This window comes from Nestor notabilis, unplaced genomic scaffold (assembly GCF_000696875.1).
Source record: "Nestor notabilis isolate BGI_N333 unplaced genomic scaffold, ASM69687v1 scaffold13811, whole genome shotgun sequence".
In the NCBI taxonomy this organism is placed as follows: domain Eukaryota; kingdom Metazoa; phylum Chordata; class Aves; order Psittaciformes; family Psittacidae; genus Nestor; species Nestor notabilis.
In genome coordinates, this window is record NW_009913486.1 from 11,983 (window position 1) to 16,003 (window position 4,021).

Genomic DNA, 4,021 nt, shown 5'->3' on the forward strand with positions numbered 1-4,021 from the left:
GGTAGTATAATGAATGACTTGTGCCTATGAGTGAATATAGCCTTTCCTTAATGCCTGAAACCAACTTGATCTTTGGTATCTGAATCCCATTTGATAAGGGCTGTCTCCAGTGCCTGGAGCTGGCTTGGGTAAAGGTAATACTGATGACAGGAAATTGTGTGGTGAGTCAGAAGGGAAAGCCATTTTACAGAGACCTGGACAGGATGGAAAAGCACGTCAGGAAGAACTGCATGAAGTACAAGACAAGCGCAAGGTCCTGCACATGGGACAACAAAACCAAATGCCCAGTACAGGTTAGGATCTGATGTGGCTGGGGAGCAGCCTTGGTGAAAGGGACCTGGTAGAGTTGCCACCATTTGGAGGTTTTCCAGATGGACAGGGTGCAAGATAATCTCATCTGGGTTCCTCTTCCCATGAACAGTTGGACCAGATGATCTTTCAAGATCCCTTCCAGCCGGGGTTGTTCTATGGTTCTATGATAACCGTAGTTGCTACTTGAGGTAGGAGTTGGCCTACTTTCTCCATGGCAGAAGAGAAGAGGAATAGCCAAGAGCTGCTTTCGCAGAAGCACTCAAACACTACACACTGCATGTGTAACTTCCTCTTCCCACTACTGCTGCTGCTGCTCTGGAAGTTCTGGGACCTGTGGGATTGCACCGTGAAGTTCTTTCAGCAACAGTCATGAGCCAAAGCCCTCTTGTTCCCTCCCCGCAGCTCTCTGCTCTGACCTTTTAGTCTTCTCACAGAAGCAAACACGAGCCCTGCTCATCTTCTTTATTCACATGTCAACAGTTCAAGAGACACAGGAATGCTAGGAGTACCTCTCCCACAGGGGAATAGGAGCTAACTTGGGGACAACAATTAGAGTAGGTTAGAGAGGATACTGATCTTGCGTTTCAAGAGTATGTGGGAACGTCTTTGAAGGACAGGCTGAAGGGAGCAAGTGAGGAGAGCCATTTCCTCAAGAACACATTGTATATCTTTTGTACTGTTGAATGTTCTTGTTATACAAGTGTCTACCCATTTTTTATCATGCTAAATGGATGGCAGTGAGCTTTGGGAGCAGCTGGTTTCTTTCATTTAGGAAAAAAATAGATTCTTATTGTATTGTTTGAGTGCTGTTGTATCTTTCAGTGGAGCTGAGGGCACAGGCTCTCATAAAAATATAATTAAGACTGTATGTGGGTAAATACAGTTTCTTGAGCTCTAAAATAGTTTCCCATCCAACTCTGGTTTATGAGTTCAAGTTCCTTGAAACTTCATACAGAGCAAGCCTGGTTCGTCATTTTGCACATTTTTCTTAATCATCCGTACTCAAAGTTAGTTTAAGACATCATCAACCTCGTCTGACAACATTTTACATCTCATATCTACAGCTATAAGCAACAACATGAAATATGAGGCAGAACAGAATTGGGCTCTACATTCACAATCATAGAATCATAGGATGGTTTGGGTTGGAAGGAACCTTAAAGATCATCTAGTTCCAACAACCCTGCCATGGGCAGGGCCACCTTCCACTACACTGTGCTTTCATGTCTTTCTGGGGTGGAAATAATCTCATGTTGCTGGATTTCTGTGTTTATTTTAATGAGTTGTTAGTTGTTATCATGACTGAACTGTATGGATTGTGGTATTTTGTATCTAAGCGGTTGAAGCAAAGGGGAAATGAATTCATGTGCACTCTTATAGAAGAGAATACACTTTCTAAAAGTGAAAAGAATAAAAGCTAAAGCAAGACAGACAGAAAAGGCTGAAGGGGTTTCCCAGGAGGAGTAAGGGAAATGGTGTACTAACGAGCATTGAAACATTAGTCACACCTGCTGTAGAGTACAAGAAGGAGGGGGGAGGGTGCATGTTGTACATGTATACCCATGTTAAGCTGTGAATTAGCAACAAATGAAGAAATTAATTAGCTGTGAATCAGGAAAATACACTAACAACACTTGTTTATACCTTTTAACTTCCTCTTGATTTGAGAGAAAGCAAAGCTTTTTTCTATGAATTCTTTTTTAATAGGATGCCCAAGTTTATCTATTATGGTGCCTATTTTTATTTCTAATCTATTAATGGAATACTCCCCTTCGAGAATGTTATTTAGACAGCACACTAACATGCACGGAAAGACCAATAAAAATACCAGAATTATGATAAAAGCAACACACCTGGGAAGGCTCCCTTTCAAAAGTATTCTAAAAAAACATTTTTTAGTATGCATTTATGAAAGGCTTTAGAAATATCAGAGGACCAATTTTTTGTTTGTATTTCGAAGTTGCATTGTAATCACAGTGAGTAACAGTTGTGAAGAAAGCACTTGTGAAATGTTCCCATCACTCCTTAAGGCAGCAAAAACTGCATGTGGACAGTGGATGAGATGCTGCAAACACACACATGCATACACAACAGAAAAAGTACATCTCCATTTTACCAGCTGTGATCCCACACAAACAGAACTGAGCCACTTTGATAAGCAAGAGCAACACTTTCATATATTTATGTAATACATAGCATAGTTTAGTTCTTACCTCCAAAGATACAGTAGCTGACCAGGTACAGAAAATTTGTTGTCTTCTAAAGCACTTTAAAGCTTCCTGTGAGTCTGTCCTACCCCAAAATGCAACACTCTGGTTTTATTTCTTTTTAAATACACTTCTAAGATGACCTGTGTTTTCTACTCCTCTATAGCACAGAAGTATAGAAAGAAAGTCTCTTAGGAGATGAGGGGTTTTTATAACTGCCTGAACTGCAACACGCTGAACTTGCTTCCCCTTTTATATCTAAACGAAACTTTGCTGTGAAACTGTGTGCTGTTAAAATAGCTGATTGCAACACACTCAGTTGAGGACTTCTCTTTATTAACTGTTATTAAAAAAAAAAAAACAAAACTAGTGAATTGAACAGCTAGAACAATCTTGGAGAAACTGCTCATTTGTATCCCATTTCAACCACTCCCTATCGTTCTCCTTTAATTTGACACTGCAAGACATCTAGACATGTCAAGATCGTAATGTCAAATAGGTAGGCAGACTGAGATGCTAAAGCAGAAATGCATTTCCCAGCAGGCCTAATTTGCTGTCTGTAGACCCTCACACATCTCAGCTTCCACCAAACCACACAGCTCAGCTGGTTTATCAGGTTTTGTTTGGAATCTGCAAAACCTGTCATGAAGCAAGTTAGACTTGAAATGCCCTTGGTACCTCAGTGCCTGCCATCCCCATGAAGGCAGCTTGTTTTAGCAGGGGCAGTGTATGAAAATACCTTGCGCAAGGGGGAGTTCACCCTCCAAACTTGAGGTGTATGGACAGTGAATAGGGCTTTGAGATTGGTGTTAGAGTATTCCCTAAAGGACATATTCCTAATGGGGCTTTGAGAAACCTAGTCTAGTGGAAGGTGTCCCTGCCCATGGCAAGGGAGTTGGAACTGGATGAGCTTTAAGGCCATTTTGAACACTAACCATTCTATAATTTTTGTCCTCTGTGACAGAGGACAAGTACTGTTCGAAGGATGTAACTGGAGAGTTTCAATGGATCCTAACAGCATGTACAGAATTTGCTTTAAAACCCATCATCCGGCATCCGTACCTTGCAATAATAAGAGAAATTTATTTTCATTCTCAGTGTATTTTAACTCCCTTATTGATGACCTTCCTTATTTTTTTCTCGGAAAAAATATGACTTAGTACAACACTTCTATTAACATAATTTTGTTAAATATTCACTGTGATATATGATTGGGACTAGTATACAAAGTCTTGTTAGCCATAGGCATGGAAAAAGTACATATGTCAGTCTAGCCCTACCTATACATCACTAGCTAATTCATACAAAAGTGTATTCAAATGATATTGCACCCAATCATATGTTATGCTAGGATCAACAACATCTAAAAAGCACAAAAACTGGAAAAAGTCGGCAGTATAATGCAAACCTCAACAGATGTGATTGAGTGCACCCTCAGCAAGTTTGCCAATAACGCCAAGCTGTGTGGCTTGGTTGATACTCTGAAGGGAAGGGATGCCATC